We start from the raw sequence: 22629 nt of genomic DNA, 5'->3' as shown, positions 1-22629 counted from the left end.
GAGTGGGAGGTATAAAGCAACCTTACTTCCCTAGAACTACCTACCCCTCGTAGGAGTGAGCCTGAGGCTGATTTATATAGTGATCACTAGTTTGTATGGATTTGATATCAATAGTCCTACTCCGATGGCAGGGATGCTAATGAGTAGAAATTGAGTATAAAGAAAATGACAAAAGAAATCTCACACAGAGATCAGTGTACCCATAGATCTATATGAAAAATAGATATATGAAAATGAAAAAAAATCATTTTCAAAAACGCTACATGGGTTGTATGTTGGACTCCATGTAGCTCACATTGTTTATGTCGGTTATAGGATCTCCCAGTGTGTGTGTGTTTCCTTATATCTATGGTGAATGGTGAAATGATTTGAAAGTGGAATTGTGAAAGTTTTTCTTTTGAAAGATTTAAAGGATATTTACATTATGAGAATTGATATTCTTGATGAACTGAAAGTGATAGAAAAATTATATGATGACTCACATGTGTTATTGTACTTATTTCATCCTCTCATGATTATGATGATTTTCTTCGAGCTATATGAGTCTTTCATACATCCTGCATATTTCTTATAAATATTTATAATGATGATGTTTATACAACTGCATACACCCCCATATACTCGGTTTCTTTCCATGGTACTGACCCACATCTTCAGATGTGGGCTGCATTTTCTCGGAATGTAGGTTCAGGTGCTCAGTTCCAGGTTCGACAGAGATTCTTCGGGCACGCTGTTCTACATACTCTGTTGTGGTGAGTTCTTATGTTTGGAGGATGAGATGTCTGATGTTGGTTTCACAGAATTATTTATATTTGATAACTGAGTATGAGTCAATTGGGGCATGTCTCAACGGCTCGCTGGTTTTATTGATTTTCTTAGAGGCTTGTCAGACTAGTATAGATGTTGGGAGTTGACTAATAAGTCATATTTTGTTATCTTTCTGAAATTCTTTTATTCTTGGATGATGATTACTCTGTTGATATTTGAGGGTTATTTATGGAAACCCCATTGATTTGTGTTGAACTGAATGAAAATGGCTCAAAGGGTTAGCTTGAGGCTACTCGTAACCTCAAGCAGCATGTGATGCTTCGGGACCCATTTTTCAAAGTGTTACAAACTTGGTATTAGAGCCTAAGGTTTTAAGGTGTCCTACGGAGTCAGACAAGCCGCGTTAAGTAGAGTCTTGATCATCGGTGTATAGCGCGCCACATCTATGAGCAAGAGGCTACAAAATATTTTAGGAAAAAGTGTGATTCTTTCTTTCAGAAGTCTATCGTGCTTAAAGTGTCTCTCTTTGCTATTTATTAGTGCTATCCTCTCTTAGAAATATGCCTCCACGTCGAGCGAGAAGAAATAATGATGGTCAGCAACCTCAACCCGCTGACCCATTGAATGAAAATGTGTCTCATGATGAATTTCAGGCAGCCTTTCAGGCGCTGGCCCAAGCTGTTACTGTAAATATTCAGGCCAACCCAGCCCCGACTCCACAGTAATAGGGAGGTGATTCAACTGTTGCCAGGATCCGTGACTTCATGCGAATGAATCCGCCAGAATTCTATTGGTCCAAGTCTGATGAGGATCCATGATTATTTTTAGAGGAGGTGTGGAAGATTACTCAGGTGATGCATGTATCTGAGGAACATAGTGTGGAGTTGGCTGCGTATAGGTTGAAAGACCTTGCTTATGACTGGGTTGTTTCTAGGAGGAAAGGTAGAGGTTAGGAAGCTGTCCTTACAACTTGGCAAGAGTTCTAGGATGAATTCCAGGATAAGTTTTTCCCTTTTTAGATGACGGAGGCGAAGGTGGAAGAGTTTATAAACCTGCGTCAGGGCTCTATGACTGTTAGGGAGTACTGTCAAAAGTTCAATCAGTTGGCCAAGTATGCTCCTGACTTAGTGGCTGATAATCGGGCTAGTATGAGTAAGTTTGTGACTGGAGTGTCTAGTTATGTGGTTCAGGAGTGTAGGTCTCCTTTGCTGAATAGTGAGATGAATCTTTCTAGGCTGATGACTTATGCCCAATAGATTGAGGCAGAAAAGATTAAGGAGAGAGATAGAATAAGAGGGAATAAGAGAGATAGGTTCGAGCAGCACGGATAGGGTCAGACTAGATCACAAGAAGGGAGTCGCCCTCAGTATCAGGATCATTCATCTATGCCAGCACCACCATCTGCTAGTGCTCCCGTGCCTAGAGATAGGCAGGAGCAAGGTAGCAGGTCATATGCATCCAGGTCCCAGTATAATGCTGGCAGTAAGACAAATCATCCCTTGTGTCCTAAGTATGGTAGGGTTCATTCGGGTGAGTGTTGGGGTGAGAAGAGGGGTTGTTTTCGATGTGGTGACATGGGTCACAGAGTTATAGATTGTCCACAGGATGGCCAAGGGCGTCGTGACTATCGCTTTCAAACCCAGACTCAGACTGTTAGTGCTCCAGTTCCAGCGACTCGCCAAGCCCCAGCTCAGGGTGCCTCTTCTAGCAATACTGGCGGGCAACGCCAGAATAGATTCTATGCTTTACCTTCCCTCCAGGAATAGGAGGACTCTCCCGATGTTGTTACTGGTATGCTTTGTATATTTCAGTTTGATGTGTATGCTTTGTTGGATCCTGGATGCAGTTTCTCATATGATACACCTTTGATTGCTGTTAATTTTGAAATGAGTCTTGAGATTATTCCTGAGCCTATCCTAGTTTCTACCCCAGTGGGTGATTCGATTGTTGCCTAGAAAGTGTATAAAAAGTGTCCTGTTACCGTTCTTCATAGAGTCTTATTAGCTAATCTGATTGAGTTAGACATGGTAGATTTTGATGTGATTCTGGGTATGGACTGGCTATATTCTTCTTATGCCTCTATTGATTGTCGGACCCCAGTGTTCAAGTTTCAGTTTTTGGGTTCATCTGTGTTCGAGTGGTCTGGAAATTCTTTGTCACCCAAGAGTCATTTTATCTCTTACCTCAAAGCTAGAAAGCTTATTTCCAAGGGGTGTATTTACCATTTGGTTAGAGTCAAAGATACTAAGTCTGAGACTCCAACTCTCCAGTCTGTTAACGTCGTTAATGATTTTTTTGATGTCTTTCCAGATGATCTCCCAGGGATACCTCCTGATAGAGAGATAGTGTTTGGGATTAATCTTCTTCCCGATACTCAGCCTATTTCTATTCCTCCTTACCGTATGTCCCCTGTAGAACTTAAGGAGTTGAAAGATCAACTCAAAGATCTACTAGATAAGGGTTTCATAAGGCCCAGTGTTTCTCCTTGGGGTTCTCCTGTGTTGATTGTGAGAAAGATGGATCTTTGCATATGTGCATTGATTACCGCCAACTGAATAAAGTCACAGTCAAAAATAAGTACCCCCTTCTAAGAATAGATGATTTGTTTGACCAATTGCAAGGTGCAAGTTATTTCTCAAAGATAGACCTTTGTTCCGTCTATCATCAACTCAAAGTTAGGGAGTGTGACATCTCGAAAACCGCTTTTCAAACTCGTTATGGCCATTTTGAGTTTATTGTTATGTCTTTTCGATTAACTAATGCCCCAGCAGCTTTCATGGACCTCATGAATCGAGTGTTCATACCATATCTGGATATGTTTGTCATAGTGTTCATCGATGATATACTGGTGTACTCCCATAGTGAGGATGAACATTCTGATCATCTCCGAACTGTCTTGAAAACCCTTAGAGATCACAAGTTGTTTGACAAGTTCAGTAAGTGTGAGTTTTGGCTAAGGTCAGTTGCTTTTCTAGGTCATATCATTTTTCCCAAGGGTATTAGAGTTGATCCCCAAAAGATCGAAGCTGTTAGAAATTGGCCTAGACCTATTTCTCCAACTGATATCCAAAGTTTCTTGGGTTTAGCTGGCTATTACCGCCGTTTTGTTGAGGGTTTCTCCTCTATAGCATCTCCTATGACTCGGTTGACCCAAAAGAAAGTAAAGTTCTTGTGGTCTGAATCTTGTGAGAAGAGTTTTCAGGAGTTGAAGACTCGACTCACTTAAGCCCCTATTTTGACTTTTCCTGATGGTGTTGATGGTTTTGTGGTGTACTGTGATGCTTCGAGAGTTGGGTTGGGTTGCGTATTGATGCAGAAGGGTAATGTGATAGCTTATGCTTCTAGACAGTTGAAACCCCATGAGAAAAATTACCCCACCTATAACCTTGAGTTGGCGGCTGTTGTGTTTGGTTTGAAAATCTGGAGACACTATTTGTATGGTGTCCATGTTGATGTTTTCACTAATCATAAGAGTCTACAGTATGTGTTTACCCAGAGAGAATTGAATCTTAGGCAGAGACGATGGTTACAATTGTTAAAAGACTATGATATGAGTGTACTGTACCATTCGAGCAAGGCCAATGTAGTGGAGGATGCCCTAAGTAGAGTGTCCATGGGTAGTGTTTCGCATGTGGTAGAAGGTAAGAAAGAGTTGGCTCGTGATGTACATCGTTTTGCTAGATTGGGGGTTAGGTTGTTTGACTCTGCTGAAGGTAGTATAGAGGTTCAGTGCAGTTCCGAATCCTCCTTGGTTTCGAAAGTGAAGGAAAAGCAATACTTTGATGCTAGTTTGGTCAGACTGAAGGAGTCAGTCAAGGACCAAAATATAGAGGTTTTATCCCAAGGGGGAGATGGTGTGTTGAGATTGCAGGGTAGATTATGTGTCCCGAATATTGATGATCTGAGATGGAGTATTATGGCTGAAGCCCACGGGGCGCGATATACTATTCATCCTGGTGCCACCAAGATGTACCAAGACTTGCGGGAAATCTATTGGTGGAGTGGCATGAAGAAAGATATAGCAGCATTTGTAGCTAAGTATGCAACATGCCAACAGGTCAAGGTTGAACACCAAAGACCTGGGTGGTATGATGCAAGAGTTTAGTATTCCCACCTAGAAGTGGGAAGAGATAAATATGGACTTTGTGATTGGTTTACCTCCTTCCCGATGCCATCATGATTTTATTTGGGTTATGGTTGATAGGTTGACTAAGTCTGCTTATTTTTTGTTTGTTCATACTTCATATACTATTAAGGATTACGCTAGATTGTATATCCAAGAGCTAGTCAGACTGCATGGAGCTTCCTTGTCTCTCATTTTGGATAGGGGTACTCATTTCACTTCGTAATTTTAGAAAGCTTTTCAAAAGGGTCTTGGTACCCAAGTGCTTTTGAGCTCTGTTTTTCATCCGTAGACCGATGGTCAGGCTAAGCGAACTATCCAGACCTTAAAGGATATGTTGAGAGCTTGTGCACTTGACTTTAAGGGAAGTTGGGATGATCACTTACCGTTGATAGAGTTTGCTTACAATAACAGTTTCCACTCTAGTATTGGCATGGCTCCATTTGAAGCCTTATATAGAGGAAGTGTAGATCACCCATAGGTTGGTTCGAGGTGGGTGAAGGCTGTGAGTGGTCCTGATTTGGTATTTGAGGCTATGGAAAAAGTTAAGTTGATTAGGGAAAGGTTGAAAATGGCGTAGAGTCATCAAAAGTCATATGCGGATGTTAGAAGGAGAGACCTTGAGTTTGAAGTTGGTGACCTAGTGTATCTGAAAATTTCACCCGTGAGAGGGGTGAAGAGATTCAGAAAGAAGGGGAAGCTTAGTCCTCATTATGTTGGTCCTTACAAAATTCTTAGCTGTGTTGGTAAGGTAGCTTATGAGGTCGAGTTGCCTTCCGAGTTGTCCTTTATTCATCTAATATTCCATGTCTCCATGCTTAAAAAGCATATTAGTGATGTTGTGGTAGTGGATTCCTCTACGAGTGCTGAGATTCAAGAAAGTCTTTCTTTTGATGAGACTCCTGTTGAGATTCTTGATTTCAGTGTCCGAAGACTAAGGAACAAAAAGTTCCCTTGGTCAAGGTGTTGTGGCGAAACTAATCTGTTTAGGGTGCAACTTGGGAAGCTGAGGCGGATATGCAATCCAAGTACCCGCATATATTTTTCGTGAACTCTGATCAAGCCGAAGGTACTGTTCTTTCCTAAATCATGCACTTTTGATAAAAGTTACAGCAGTTCAGCTGTCATTTATTATGTGTTCAGCTGTAGTTTCTTGAATTTAGGCATTCTATGTTGCATTCGGAGTGAGAAATGATGTAGTGATGAGTCTAACTAATGGTTTCAGCTGTATGCTCTATTCCCTATCTAATCTTAGAATGTCTAGCATCATTTGAGGACGAATTTTTCTAGGGGGGATGATGTAATACCCCAGGAAAATTTTTGTTGAAATTTTGTGCGTAAACGTGTTGGGTTCTATCTTCTAGAATGAATTACAAATTTTTCTAGATGTAGCGCGCCACATCTATAAGCAAGAGGCTACAAGACATTTTAGGAAAAAGTGTGATTCTTTCTTTCAGAAGTCTATCGTTCTTAAAGTGTCTCTCTCTACTATTGATTTGTGCTCTTCTCTTTTAGAAATATGCCTCCACGTCAAGCGAGAAGAAATAATGATGGTCAGCAACCTCAACTCGCTGACCCATTGAATGAAAACGTGTCTCATGCTGAATTTCAGGCAGCCTTTCAGGCGCTGGCCCAAGCTGTTACTGTAAATATTCAAGCCAACCCAGCCCCAACTCCACAACAAAGGGAGGTGATTCAACTGCTGCCAGGATCTATGACTTTATGAGGATGAATCTGCCAAAATTCTATGGGTCCAAGTCTGACGAGGATCCACGATTATTTTTAGAGGAGGTGTGGAAGATTACTCAGGTAATGCATGTATCTGAGGAACATAGTGTGGAGTTGGCTACGTATAGGTTGAAAGACCTTGCTTATGGCTGGTTTATTTCTTGGAGGAAAGGTAGAGGTGAGGAAGTTGTCCCTACAACTTGGCAAGAGTTATAGGATGCATTCCTGAATAAGTTTTTCCCTTTGTAGATACTGGAGGCGAAGGTGGAAGAGTTTATGAACCTGCGATAGGGCTTTATGACTGTTAGGGAGTACTGTCTAAAATTCAATTAGTTGGCCAAGTATGCTCCTGACTTAGTGGCTGATAATCGGGCTAGTATGAGTAAGTTTGTGACTGGAGTGTCTAGTTATGTGGTTAAGGAGTGTAAGTCTACTATGCTGAATAGTGAGATGAATCTTTCTAGGCTGATGACTCATGCCCAACAGATTGAGGCAGACAAGATTAAGGAGAGAGATAGAATGAGAGGGATTAAGAGAGCTAGGTCTGAGCAGCACGGACAGGGTCAGACTAGATCACAGAGAGGGAGTCACCCTTAGTATCAGGATCATTCATCTATGCCAGCACCGCCATCTGCTAGTGCTCCCGTGCCTAGAAATAGGCAGGAGCAAGGTAGCAGGTCATATGCATCCAGGTCCCAATACAGTGTTGGCAGTAAGCCAAATCGTCCCTTGTGTCCTAAGTGTGGTAGGGTTCATTCGTGTGAGTGTTGGGGTGAGAAGATGGGTTGTTTCCGGTGTGGTGACATGGATCACAGAGTTAGAGTTTGTCCACAGGATGGACAAGGGCGTCGTGACTATCGCATTCAGACCCAGACTCAGATTGTTAGTGCTCCAGTTCCAACGACTCGCCCAGCCCCAGCTTAGGGTGCCTCTTTTAGTAATGCTGAAGGACAGCACTAGAATAGATTCTATGCTTTACCGTCCCTCTAGGAATAGGAGGACTCTCCCGATGTTGCTACTGGTATGCTTCATATATTTCAGTTTGATGTGTATGCTTTGTTGGATCCTGGATCCAATTTCTCATATGTTACACCTTTGATTGCTGTAAATTTTGAAATGAGTCCTAATATTATTCCTGAGCCTATCCTAGTTTCCACCCCAGTGGGTGATTCGATTGTTGCCCAGAAAGTGTATAAAAAGTGTCCCGTTACCGTTCTTCATAGAGTCTTGTTGGCTGATCTGATTGAGTTAGACATGGTAGATTTTGATGTGATTATGGGTATGGACTGGCTGTATTCTTCTTATGCCTCTATTGATTGTCGGACCCAAGTGTTCAAGTTTCAGTTTTCGGGTGCATCCGTGTTTGAGTGGTCTGGGAATTCTGTGTCACCCAAGAGTCATTTTATCTCTTACCTCAAAGCTAGAAAGCTTATTTCCAAGGGGTGTATTTACCATTTGGTTAGAGACAAAGATACTAAGTCTGAGACTCCAACTCTCCAGTCTGTTAATGTTGTCAATGATTTTTTTGATGTCTTTCTAGATGATCTCCCAGGGATACCTCCTGATAGAGAGATAGAGTTTGGGATTGATCTTCATCCCGATACTCAACCCATTTCTATTCCTCCTTATCGTATGTCCCCTACAGAACTTAAGGAGTTGAAAGAGCAACTCAAAGATCTACTAGATAAGGGTTTCATAAGGCCCAGTGTTTCTCCTTGGGGTTGCTCCTGTGTTGTTTTTAAGAAAGATGGCTCTTTGCGTATGTACATTGATTACCGCTAACTGAATAAAGTCACAGTAAAAAATAAGTACCCCCTTCCGAGAATAGATGATTTATTTGACCAATTGCAAGGTGCAAGTTATTTCTCAAAGATAGACCTTCGTTCCGGCTATCATCAACTCAAAGTTAGGGAGTGTGACATCCCAAAAACGGCTTTCCGAACTCGTTATGGCCATTTTAAGCTTATTTTTATGTCTTTCGGGTTAACTAATTCCCCAACAGCTTTCATGGACCTCATGAATCGAGTGTTCAGACCATATCTGGATATGTTTGTCATAGTGTTCATCGATGATATACTGGTGTACTCCCGCAGTGAGGATGAACATTCTGATCATCTTCGAGCTGTCTTAAAAACCCTTAGAGATCACAAGTTGTTTGCCAAGTTCAGTAAGTGTGAGTTTTGGCTAAGGTCAGTTGCTTTTCTGGGTCACATCATTTCTTTCGAGGGTATTAGAATTGATCCCCAAAAGACCAAAGCTATTAGAAATTGGCCTAGACCTATTTCTCCGAATGATATTCGAAGTTTCTTGGGTTTGGCTCGCTATTACCGTTATTTTGTTGAGGGTTTGTCCTCTATAGCGTCTCCTATGACTCGGTTGACCCAAAAGAAAGTGAAGTTCTTGTTTTCTGAATCTTATTAGAAGAGTTTTCAGGAGTTGAAGACTCGACTCACTTCAGCCCCTATTTTGACTTTACCTGATGGTGTTGATGGTTTTGTGGTGTTTTGTGATGCTTCGAGTTGGGTTGGGTTGCGTATTGATGCAGAAGGGTAAGGTGATAGCTTATGCTTCTAGACAGTTGAAATCCCATGTGAAAAATTACCCCACCTATAACCTTGAGTTGGCTGCTATTGTGCTTGCTTTGAAAATCTGGAGACACTATTTGTATGGTGTCCATGTTGATGTTTTCACTGATCATAAGAGTCTGCAGTATGTGTTTACCCAGAGAGAATTGAATCTTAGGCAGAGACGATGGTTAGAATTGTTAAAGGACTATGAGTGTACTGTACCATCTAGGCAAGGCCAATGTTGTGGAGGATGCCCTAAGTAGAGGGTCCATCGGTAGTGTTTCGCATGTGGTAGAAGGTAAGAAAGAGTTGGCTCGTGATGTACATCGTTTGGTAAGATTGGGGGTTAGGTTGTTTGATTCTGCTGAAGGTAGTATAGGGGTTCAGTCTAGTTCCGAATCGTCCTTGGTTTCGGAAGTGAAGGAAAAGCAATACTTTGATGCTAGTTTGCTCAGACTGAAGGAGTTAGTCAAGGACCAAAAAGTAGAGGTTTTCTACCAAGGGGGAGATGGTGTGTTGAGATTGCAGGGTAGATTCTGTATCCTGAATGTTGATGATCTGAGACAGAGGATTATGGCTGAAGTACATGGAGCGCGATATTCTATTCATCCTGGTGCCACTAAGATGTACCAAGACTTGCGGGAAATCTATTGGTAGAGTGGCATGAAGAAAGATGTAGTAGCGTTTGTAGCTAAGTGTGCAACATGCAAATAGGTTAAGGTTGAACACCAAAGACCTGGTGGTATGATGCAAGAGTTTAGTATTCCCACCTGGAAGTGGGAAAAGATAAAAATGGCCTTTGTGATTGGTTTACCTCCTTTCCGACGCCATCATGATTTCATTTGGGTTATGGTTGATAGGTTGACTAAGTCTGCTCTTTTTTTCCTATTCATACTTCATATACTGTTGAGGATTACACTAGATTGTATATCCAAAAGCTAGTCAGACTGCATGGAGCTTCCTTGTCTCTCATTTCGGATAGGGGTACTCATTTCACTTCGTAATTTTAGAAAGCTTTTCAGAAGGGTCTTGGTACCCAAGTGCTTTTGAGCTCTGCTTTTCATCCGCAGACCAATGGTCAGGCTAAGCGAACTATCCAGACCTTAAAGGATATGTTGAAAGCTTATGCACTTGACTTTAAGGGAAGTTGGGATGATCACTTACCGTTGATAGAGTTTGCTTACAATAACAGTTTCCACTCTAGTATTGGCATGGCTCCATTTGAAGCCTTATATAGAGGAAGTGTAGATCACCCATAGGTTGGTTTGAGGTGGGTGAAGGCTGTGAGTGGTCCTGATTTGGTATTTGAGGCTATGGAAAAAGTTAAGTTGATTAGGGAAAGGTTGAAAATGGCGTAGAGTCATCAAAAGTCATATGCGGATGTTAGAAGGAGAGACCTTGAGTTTGAAGTTACAAGCATGACATTCAAGCCTATCTTTATAACCGCGCATGCACTTCTTAAACACACACTAACAAAGCCTCTTCTTCACATTCTACACACCTCTATCGAGAACAACTTTTGTGCGTTCTCCTTAAGGAAACACTCATAAAGCATCTTTCTCGTATTCTCTAAGACTTCATCAACAACATCATTTGCATACACTATACTGTTCTTCGAAAAGCACCCATATCCTGCTCTTAAACAACTAAGTCATACACAAAACTTTGTCTCGTTATTCCTGCAGACTCATAAAAGCACATAAAACTAGCACAGAACAATCTCTTCGACATAACCCATTAAATTCTACTAACCACGGTATGTATCAAAGACTTGGCCTCAATCTTATTCCACCTTTACTACCCTAGCTAACATAAGCATGCCACCTCTATCATTGATAAGGAAGTATCTTCTCCTTCCCATCTAGAAAACTGCTCACCACCACTATCTTGATTAAGGCAAAGTAACTAAAAAATTTGAACATGAGGATCTGGAACATGAATAGATACTATGAATAACTTGACACTCAACAGAGACTTAAGGAATAGAGTACTTAACATCATAAATTTATCAAAGAAATCTTATCTGAGGATGTGCATGATATAAATCTGATTTTGCTGATCATTTAGAGTAGCGCTTGAATATTGGGACTAAACATACCACAGAGCTTGACTACATGAGTCACAAGTTGTATGACCTCAATTTGAAATCCGCAATTTATGGAATGTGATTCCAACCACTGAAAGGTCTGAAACTCCACATTTTGGGAACTAAGTGAAGACAGAATTCTCTATGATATGCATGAACATAATTTATGACCACAAAACTGAATCGCAAAGTAGAAGTAGGCGCTGAGATAACTGGAAGTCCTGAAATAGGAGTGGGTTGAGCAAAATCCATTTTTAACCACGACTCCACAACTTACTGGCACACCTACTAGAATCTGACCGCTTAACTAGGTTACTCATTATACCATCTCCCCCTTAGACTTAAGCCATCACTCTGGGTTGGCGAACCATTATATTCACTCTGGTCTATACCGAAATCACGTCACTCTAGAGTTTGGGGTATAACGATACTCAAGAACAATAGGGCTTATCACGAAGGGTTATATCTGAAAGCATACAACCAACTTCTCATACTACCTCCTGAGTTACACCCTATCCTTCTATACCTCGATAGTCATCGTACACTACTTGCACACCCTCTAGTGCCTTAACTCTTATCTTCATCTCCTCAACTTAAAAATTTCAATCTTAGAGTCTAACACTTAACTCGAAAACTTCCCTAACCTTTGACGGACCATACTACTTCTGTCATCGCCTACTAAAATCACATTTGTAAACTTATATTTCTAAACCATGAGAATCAAAATTGCACTTAAAAGTCTCAATGTCTTCAATCATACTCCTTACCTTAACTATAAGGAACATCGTTCATTACCTAACTAGTCTTTCTCCATCTAATAAAACCACGGCACTACTAACTACACCACATGCAATGATCCTCGAATTAGTGACACTCATCCACCAATTACCTTCATCAATAACCTATAATCTCATTATACATCAAACACCGGAAACAACTCTATTGATACTTCAAGCAAACCATTATTCTCCTTGACTAATAACTCCTTCTCTTCTTTCCACTAAACGGACACACAAGGACATATCACTTTATCACTAACCCCATCATATACAAAATATTTAGCCATACATATGCTCAATAATCATACTTACCACTCTTCTTGCCACTGCACCTCCAAACCCCACGCTTTCAACCGGCATGAGGAAAGCAAGATAAATAACAAGTCGATAGTGAATTGAAATAGGCCACACACGACTTCACTAGTCTTTGATTTTGCATTTTGAAAAAGGACTTGAGATGAATAACAAAGCAACCATGCTAATGAACTGAAAGAGCCCTACATGGCTTCACTAAACTTTTAGTTTCAACCAACATAATGATAACAACATTATGAGAGATAGAAATCTGACACACAATGTTCGATGATCGGAGAATACACATTTCACTCTATCTTAATTGGATTACTCATAAGGGTGAAAACATAACATTAAACTTAGGGAACTTATAACACGCTGGAAAACTCCACTCAAGCCGCTTTACAATCATGTCATCTCAAGAACAATACATGGATAGAGGAGTATAGATCATCACTATGGATTTTAAGAAGGAAATTTGGAAGCATATTTAACTTGGGCTTAGTGCATGATTTATAAACCCAATAAAACATTTCAATCTCCGAAACTCAAAAACACTGATGGGATATTTTTTATCTTGCTCAAAACCTCATAATTATCTGTACAGACTGTTTAAGAAAGTACTATCTATAAAGATTTAATCTTGACTGCCTCTGATGCCCTGGAAGTAAGGCAAAGATGCCATGAATAGAATAAGATGAGGATTTGAATAAGTTTCTCAAAAGACCATTCAATAGCATGATCTAGGACTTGAAAGATTAGAGATCCTTCCTAAATGCTTTGTAGCCTCTCGAAGAAAGGTACAGACGTCACCATACCATTCCACAAGACTCTACTAGACACGGCTTCATAGACACCCTAGGACACTTGAACTCTGGGCCCTAATACCATGCTTGTAATGCCCTGAAAGCGGGTCCTAAGACGTTACACGGTGCTTAGGGTCATACGTGACCACAAGCTATCTCTTTTTCTGGCATATCTCACAAGAAATTGAATAAAAGCATAAATCTGGAAGATTAATACATGAAAAAGCACTTTACTGGATTTACTCAATACAATGCAAAATTTACAAAATTTCAACTCTTCTATTGTATACAAAACTGAAACTAAATACATCAACTTCTACCGCCTGTCTATGAAGCCTCTACTAGCACTGACTATAGATAGCCGGGTCATGACTCTCTGTTATCCCAACTCAATACCACTGACTGAAAATAGGACAAAGCTCCTAGAACTGAATAACTAACTCAAGCCCTTGAATCAAAAGGGTCCATCACCACTGACTCGAAGCTGTAAGCTGACTGAGTAGAATATATATGCACTACAACTTGTACCTACATTACAAGACACTGTAGCCAGTAGAAATATATGAGGGTTAGCACTGTGGAACAGTAATGAGTATGTGGGGGTGCAATGCATAAATAACATAATATCATCCTCATTTGTATAAATCACACATGCGCTTATGAATGACTCACATAGCTTGAATACATCTGAAATACCATTCTCATAAAACATGCATAAAGAAACATGTAATATAATCTCATGAAATCATTTCACTTATCCCAACACTTTTCAATTCATGACTCGAAGTGACTCGGTCATTGAAGAAACTTGATTCTTGTGGACATGGGAGGTTCTTATAACTGACATAAACCATATAAGCTACGTGGATTTCAACTTTTTACCCTCCTAAGGAGAGAACCGCACATTAGCGGGAGGGTCATACTCTTTCCAGGGAGTACAACCTCAATTTTGTGATCACAATCTCATTCTCGGCCTTTGGCCCACAAATATCAATATCAATCCTACGGTGGCATGTAGTTTCGGGAGAAATACAATATTTCCCGCTTGGTACTAAATACTACTCCCAGACACAAGCTCAAAACGCGTTAGGAAATCCCCTACAATATCACAAGGGTCTATCATAAAGACCAAATCAAATATATCTCAATTTATAATTCATGAACAATTTGTTGATTCCTACCCAACTATGACTCAAAAATCAATCTTTCTCATTATCAAAATCATCTCGTCTCTTCGAGCTCAAAATCAATATAAATCATCTCGACTTTGAGAATTCAAAATCAATATACTTAAATGATCTGTCTTTCAATTCAACAGTTAAATCATGAAAATAGCTTTTGAAATCTCTTAAGATCTTCAATTCATAATAAGAATATGCATATCGTGGTATAACTCAAATCATGGCTCTTATCTCAAAAAACTTTGAAAATATAAATTCATGGTAGTAATGTGCAATTCATGGCATAAATTCTCAATTCAAGAAATAATTTAACAAAGTAATCATGTGTATCAATTTTGGACAATTCAAAGTCCCATAAATCTCTCATAAAGTAATTTGGGTGTATACCCCATTTGTAAATATCATGAAAGCTCGGTAATAGAAATCAACCTTTTTGGGCATAAGAATGAAAGGAGATTCTTATTTAAAACCCAACATACCTCGATTATGACTTAGGATGAATAGACTTGCTTTAGACTCTTTTTTCCCACTTCTGAGTTAGGGTTATTAATGATTATGACCTTGGAACCTTGGTTCTTGAATTAATTCACAAAAGTTATGGCATGATCTTGAGATTTTGAGAAGATTTGGATTTAGGAATTGAGGTAGAAAACCCTAATTTGGGAGTTGGAAGAAAGAAAAATGAGGATTTCTCCTCTTTGGATGTATATATAGAGGGTAAAAATAGAGGGAAATGACCAAAATACCCCTTTAAAATCCGGAACTGGAGCGCTGAATAAGGTTTCACCACGACACGGAGAAGGGTCCATCGCTATACTCACAACGATGTGATGCAATCACGGTAAGCCACTGGTTTGGACAATTGCCGTTTATGGGTTCATCGCAACGCGGGGTAATCGCGATGACCCACTGGGAATTGATGAATGGCGATTTAGCCTTCATCGCAACGCAATGAGGTTACCATCGTTATTCCCACTGTGACGCGTCCTAATCACTTTGAATCACTGGAAATTGACAATTATGAATTGAGGCCTCACCGCGACGTGGTGGCTTGTCCATCGGGAGAACTGGGCACGAAAATGGCTCTAATTTCTTCATCGAGTGTCCATTTTGGGTGAATCTTATATTATTGGAAAGCTACACAATTTTTCACATGATAGAAAGTTGAAACTATGAAAATTATACATGGTTTAAACACCACTTGATTTGGAAGTCAACACTTACTCTTCTAGAGACGGAATTCGACTCGAGGAAGGCTCGAGGTATCACACTTAGACTACGAGGGGACTTAGCGGGGTATTACATTAGTGCTAATCAATAATTTCACGTGCAGTAACTACTTCTAACTACGTATTATCTAACTTGGAATAATTATTCTAAGCTATTATCCATTAGCTCATGTATACAGGTAGATGACAATCTATGTTGCTCATACTCTTCAAAAATGTCAACGGGTGCGTTTCCGATTCTCCAAAAGTAGTGTATTTTTGGAGAATTCGACACGGGTGCAGCATCAAAAGTGAAGATTCCGCGCAACTTAGATGATAATAACATTAACAATTATCAGAGAAGTTACATTTTAAAAATCGTGAGGGCAGAAGAAAATTTCGTCAATTTATCGAGAGAATTTTTTTATAACTGTTAAGAAACTTAAACAAAAATTATGAAGGAAAAATTTTCGAAAAAGAGAAAAAAGATAAATGTGAATGGGGGTCATAGAGAGGTGCAACATCCATCTTGTAACTTTGTGAAGAGTCTTATATGAATTAGCAAACTAGAGAATAATGGTTATAGGCAAGCTCCAATAGAAAAATATTATAAAGAAAAAATACTTTAAAGATAAACCTGTTTTCATGCAATAGTCAAGAATTCTTGATGGTATCGAGCTAGGCATTTGTGAGCACAAAAATAGAGAAGATCAATAAGATAGTTGGAATAAACTAATGTGGTGTCAATCATTTGCAGGTTAGTTGGTTTGGTTGAATTTTATATGTTATCTATTCGATTATATATTTGTTAAATTGATAATTGAACAAACCAAAAAAATGCATTAGCATGCTCTTTTTATATTTTTTAGCATTTTTAGTGATTTGATCATCAATTGAATTCAACTCACAAAAAATATTTTCTTGAAACCAACAGCGTACTTGCTCCTATATTTTTCTTGTTCTTCTTGTTTCTATTTAATATGCATTCTTTCAAAAGCAACAATTTCTAAGTTATTTTAAAACTAATCTAAAAGAATAACAATATGAAGCAATATAGTAAAAAAAAAAAAAAAAAAAAGGCAGCCCGGTGCACTAAAGCTACCGCTATGCGCGGTGTCCGGGAAAGGGCCCCACCACAAGGGTGTATCGTATGAAGCCTTACCTTGTATTTCTGCTAAAGTCTGTTTCCAAGGCTTGAACCTGTGACCTCCTGGTCACATGGCAGCAACTTTACATGTTACTCCAAGATTCCTCTTCCCAGGATTAAATGCTATATAAATCATATAATCTCTTGCATTTGTATATCCAGCAATGTTTTGACAATAACTATCTGCACCAATATTTAATTTCACTCAAATATCTTCACATAAAGTGAAATTATATCTTGCCTGCATATTAAAAAATATCTTTTCAACGATATGAATAGCAGGATACTTAAGTGTACCAATTGCACTAACCATTTTCATGAGATCAAAATTGATATTTTTTATGTTATCTCAGAACCATTGGGATATTTAATGGATCAATCATTTTAAGATATTTTCAATCCTTCAAGGATTTTCATACAGAACTTATCATCTATCTAGCGAGATATGAAAGTCATTCAGTATACATATTCAAGTTTTTCGTCCATTGTCAAACTTAAAAAATCTTATTGCATCCACCACAGAAGAACATATTTTCAAATAATAATGATAGAATTTTTGTGAATAACCTTTATTTTCAAGGTATAAACATATTGTAATGCTCCATGACTACCCCCTGGACATCATACGATGCTTAGGACCACAAGTGATCCTAAGCCAACCCTTATACTAGCATAACTCGCGAGCAACTGATTTAAATACATATAACTAAAAGAAATAAGCAAAAGATAAGTCTTTTTGAGTATGATCAATACAAAACTGTTTAACATGAATGCAACTCTAGTTATATAAAACAAAACTGGGATTAATACATCACTCGACTGACTGTCTATGAAGCTTCTATAAGTATTGACTGTAGGTAGCCTGGACATGAACCCCAGCTATCCCGAATTAATATGATGAAATGAAGAAGATAAGATACTACTCAAACTATGACTGACTCGAACCCCTGAATCAAAAGGGCTCATCACCTGCTGACGGGGAGCTGCAACTGTCTGGTTATGTTGTGCACACTACAACTAGTACCTACATTACTAAATATTGTAGCACATAGAAGTATATGTGGATCAGTGCTTTTGGAATGTCCTAAGCATATGGAGGTGAATGGTTAAGTAAAACAATAATGCAATATTCAAATAAACTTTCAAAAACTGCATGCAAAGTTTAAGTGTCTCACCTTGTCTTGAAAAATCAAAACTATCAAATCATAAATCACCAGTAGTAAAGCATAAAAGTAATTCTTATGAGCTACCACACTTAGTTCTTAGAGATGTATTCTTATTCTGTTTTTAAATCATACAGGCTAAGTTAAAAAGGACTCACCTTTATCATATGAGAACTGAAAGTTGAAATATGATAAGTGATGTCTTATGTAAGACAATATCTAAGTAAATTTGTGAGCTTTTACACTTAGCTTCTAAAAAATTTTTTGTTATTTTATGTTAGGACTTAGGGACTTTGGGAGGTTCTTCTAATCGACATAAACCATGTGAGCTGTCATGGAGTCCAACATATTGTTCCTCTAAGGGGAAAACCTCACGATGAGGAGAGGTTTCATACTCTTGTCAAGGAGTATAACCTTATCTTAAGTGATCACTGACTTAGCCCACTATGGGCACTTAATCTTAATCCTACGCTGACATGTAGTTCTGGGGCATGAGCCCTTGGAATCATACCCGACTCAGTGCTAAATACTATTCTCATACATTCGCTTAGACTTTGGGAAATTCACTTTAAATAGCACAAGGGTTTATAATGAAAATCAATTATGCTTCTCTTTCTTTAAATATCAAACTATATGAATAATGTGTTATCTTGGGTTAGGGTCAAAATATCACTTTAATTCTTAAATCTTGGTAAACAACTTATAAAGGAGGCTTAAAATCATAATCTTCTTGAAATATCAACACTTAGACTAAAACCCATGCTTTAAACTCATGCAAATTCATAGCAAAATGTCATGCTCAATATAATTCTTGAAATACTTCAACAATATTAAAGTAATGAAATCAAGAATCACAACATCACACTTAAAACTCAATAGGAAATCTGAAAAATCATATCACACACATAAAGATGTGAAAATAGACATGCAGTTCAACATTTAAATCACTTGTAACATCATAATCTTCAAATAATGATAATTGGGTATGAATCCTAATTTGCAAAATATGAAATCTTAAATAAAGATCAAGTTTTGGGCACAAGGATGAAAGACATACCTTAATAGACTTGGTTTGATGTAGAGAACTTGACCTTGAAACCCTAGGTGATAATCTTGAATGTTTTCTTAAGATTCTTGGATTATGGTACTTAATTCTTGGTTTCTTTCTTGAAGAGGATGACTTGAATTTTTTGTTCTTGGGAATGTTCTTGAAATTCTTGGATTAGAAAGCTTAGATTTTTGGTTACCTTAAAGAAGTAATGGAGCTTTGAAGTTCTTGAAAAATAATCTTAATAGGAAATACAAATTTTGTTCTTGGGAGTGGAAAAAGAAATAAGGTGTTACGTAATTGAACATGATAAAAATAACGTCTTATGATGCTTTAAGTCATGGGAGGGGTAGGGTTTGAGGTGAAGAAAAGATCAAAATACCCCTATGAAAACTAAGTAAGAATTGCAGAAATTTTTAGTTGATGACTTATCAACTAGTTGATGACCTATCAACTTAAGTCAACAACTCATTATTGGATTCGGTCCCTTGCTGGTCATGGGTGATGACTTGAGGTGATAAGCCATCACTTGCTGAAACTTATCACCTATTGGTTATGGGTGACGACTTGGACTGATAGGTCATCACTTAGTTGATTGATGGATTATCAACTAAGGTCGTCACTTTAAAACTGAGGTCGATGAATTTCTGGTTAGGCTAACAACTTGGGTTGATAGGTCGTCACTTAGGTGACAGCTTATCAACTCAGGTCATCACTTTGTTGATAGATGGACATGTTGAGGTAAAATGAGTATAACTTTCCAGTACGATATCAAATTAAGGTGAAACAAAGTGCGTTGAAAAGAAAAAATCAAAGAAATTTCATTTGATATAAAGTAGGACACCTGAATCAATATATCATGGGCGATACACTTTTTTAAATTTGACCATAGCTGGAGAATTTATCAAAACTCTATCGATATAAAAGTTCTCAACTCGTCTATGAGTTAGAAGGGTATTATGACCTCGATCAACATGCGAATATATTCCCAAATAATATATTTTCTAATCACACATGTATATGCATAGAATAATTGAGTTCATACGCACAGGAACAATGATTTAAATTCTAGCCTAAAAAAGGTGGGGTGTTATATTGTCTCCCCCTTGGAATCATTCATCCTCGAATGATGGGTAGGAACTTAATGAAACATTAAAAGTATGGAATAATATGGACATGAAATGTCTGCTACTAAAGGATAGAGCTGATCTAAAACTTTAAAAAATCTATCATGAAGCTGATTTCTGAGCTGACTTGACTTATTGGCTATAAGTAATTGATTCGTGCTGGGAGATTAGAACTCACGTGAAATTGCCATGATACAATCATTAATATAGAACTGCAAAGTGTTAACTGATGCATTAAAATTTCTAGAGCTACTAGGGATGGAATAAAGTATGCAATTTCTCATTTAGGAATTATCCCTCAACAAGATACGTTTAACAATCAGAGGAAAAAGGCTTCATGGCATCACCAAGTACATTACTTAAGCACAAATCATAAGGTAGTGAGACTAAGGTCATTCAAAGGTATTACAATGTCTGATATGGCATACTTGGAAAATTAGGATCATGTACTGAACATTTATGAACTGAGTCACGACTAAATAGTTGAATCGAAAACCAATGCATGAAATAAGCTGAATTCGTAATTTGCATGAATTCGAACGTTTTGGTAACACCTCGAAATTTGGGTCCCGAGATGTCACATGGTGCTTAGGGGCATAAGTGACCCCAAGCTAACCCTCCAACTGGCATAACGCATAAACAACTGGATAAAATGCTTAAATTTATATAAGATCAGCGAAAACATAGAGCTTATCCAAACTTGCTCAATACAAATATGAACTTTACAAGATTACAACTCTACTTTTACAAATGAAACTGAAACTGAATACATCAACTTCTATTGACTGTCTATGAAGCCTCTACTGGTACTGACTTCAGATAGATGGGTCATGACTCCCAACTACCCAATCTCAATACAACTAAAGTAAGAAAAATTACAACTTGTAGAAATGTATAACTGACTCAAGCCCTCGAGTCAAAAGGACTCATTACCTGCTGACTGGAAGCGGCAAACTGACTGAATATGATATCTACGCTATAACTTGTACCTACATTATAAGTCACTGTAGCATATAGAAATATATGGGGTCAGTACTTTAAGGAATGTACTGAGTATGTGGGGGAGCAATGCAACATTATAAATAATATCATAAATGATTATGAAAATCATGCATGCTGACGATAACGATTTTCTTTGCTTGAATTAATTGAAATATATTCCTTGTAAATCATCAGTAATAGTACAAGCATTATAAATCTCATAAATCATTATACTCAACTCAAACTCTTTAAATCATGACTTAGAGTGACTCGGTAACTCATGAAAACTTGGACTATTATGGACTTGGGAGTTTCTTATAACCGACATAACTACACCATGTGAGCTGCATGGAGTCCAACGTATTGCCCTCCTAAGGAGAGAACCCCACATTGGCGGGAGCGTCGTACTCTTGCCAGGGAGTACAACCTCAATTTTAAAATAACAATCCCACACTCGGCCTTTGGCCCATAATTATCAACATCAATCCTACAGTGGCACATAGTTACGAAAAAATACCAAATTTTCCACTCGGTGCTAAATACTCCTCTCAGACTCAGCTTAGAACGCGTTAGGGAATCCACCTTAATCAATATCAACTCATGGGTCTATTATAAAGACCAAAACATAAATATATATATATCTCATCTTTAAATCATATACTCTGTGGATCCCTAACTCAACTCAAAATCAAACAATCTTGCTCAACATCAAGATGTATTAATTCATTAAGTCATGGCAACATCAATAACTTTGAGGAAATATCTAGACTCATTATAACGACTCAATCTCATGAATCAATATACTCAATAATCCAATTTTTCATAAGGAATTTTAAAGCTTGACACATGTCTTGAAAGCACTTGAAATACCAACTCATGGTAGAAACATAAAATTCACAATAGTAAATATCAAGTCAAAATTTGGAAATTTTAAAATAATCATGTATCAAAAACTTCAAGAAAACATCATAAGACTCATTCTTGACTCTCAAGCTCAAATATCAATATATATATTCAATAATCAACTTCTCATAGAAAAGCTTAAATCATGACTCTTATCTCAAATCATTCGGAAATTATCAACTCATAATAACGATATTCAACTCATGGCATAAGTTATCAATTAAGAAATAAATGATGAAATAGTCATGTGTATCAATCTTGAATAGCTCAAATATCATAAATCATTAATAAAGTAATTTGGGTGTAAACCTATTTTGCAAAAATCATGAACTTCAATAGTAAAAATTAAATCTTTGGGCACAAGAATGAAAGAAGTGTTCTTGTTCAAACCCCACATACCTTAGATTATGGATTTAAGATGAACAAGATTGATTGGGAACTCTTCTTCACATTTTTGAGCTAAGTTTCTTGATGCCTTTGACTTGAAAAAATTTGATTCTCGGACAACTTGGTGAAATCTTTGGAAGATTCTTAAATTTCTTGGAGAAGATTTGATTTAGGATTTTAGAAGAAAATCCTAGTTTCTTGATCTATTTCTTGGAAGAGAATGAGAGATAATGAAGGTTTAATACACTACTAGTATATATATAGAGGCTAAAAATGATTGTAAAAGACCAAAATACCCTTTTAAAAACGTCCTTGAGTTGCTGGAAAAATATA

General features: G+C 38.0%; 1 pseudogene; it reads right to left on the bottom strand.

Moving 5' to 3' along the window:
- The window catches only part of LOC124898112, an 87239-nt pseudogene that overhangs the window by 24479 nt on the left and 40131 nt on the right, over window positions 1-22629 (bottom strand).

The sequence above is a fragment of the Capsicum annuum genome, chromosome 4, assembly GCF_002878395.1.
Source record: "Capsicum annuum cultivar UCD-10X-F1 chromosome 4, UCD10Xv1.1, whole genome shotgun sequence".
NCBI lineage: Eukaryota > Viridiplantae > Streptophyta > Magnoliopsida > Solanales > Solanaceae > Capsicum > Capsicum annuum.
This window is presented reverse-complemented; position numbering and strand designations above follow the sequence as displayed.